Genomic DNA, 431 nt, shown 5'->3' on the forward strand with positions numbered 1-431 from the left:
GTCCCCCTCCCCCCCCTCGTCCCCCTCCCCCCCCCTCGTCCCCCCTCGTCCCCCCTCCCCCCCCTCGTCCCCCTCCCCCCCCTCGTCCCCCTCCCCCCCCCTCGTCCCCCTCCCCCCCCCTCGTCCCCCTCCCCCCCCCTCGTCCCCCTCCCCCCCCTCGTCCCCCTCCCCCCCTCGTCCCCCTCCCCCCCCTCGTCCCCCTCCCCCCCTCGTCCCCCTCCCCCCCCCTCGTCCCCCTCCCCCCCCTCGTCCCCCTCCCCCCCCTCGTCCCCCTCCCCCCCTCGTCCCCCTCCCCCCCTCGTCCCCCTCCCCCCCTCGTCCCCCTCCCCCCCTCGTCCCCCTCCCCCCCCTCGTCCCCCTCCCCCCCTCGTCCCCCTCCCCCCCTCGTCCCCCTCCCCCCCCTCGTCCCCCTCCCCCCCTCGTCCCCCTCC

The sequence above is a fragment of the Scyliorhinus torazame genome, chromosome 18 (assembly GCF_047496885.1).
Source record: "Scyliorhinus torazame isolate Kashiwa2021f chromosome 18, sScyTor2.1, whole genome shotgun sequence".
NCBI classification, from domain to species: Eukaryota; Metazoa; Chordata; class Chondrichthyes; order Carcharhiniformes; family Scyliorhinidae; genus Scyliorhinus; species Scyliorhinus torazame.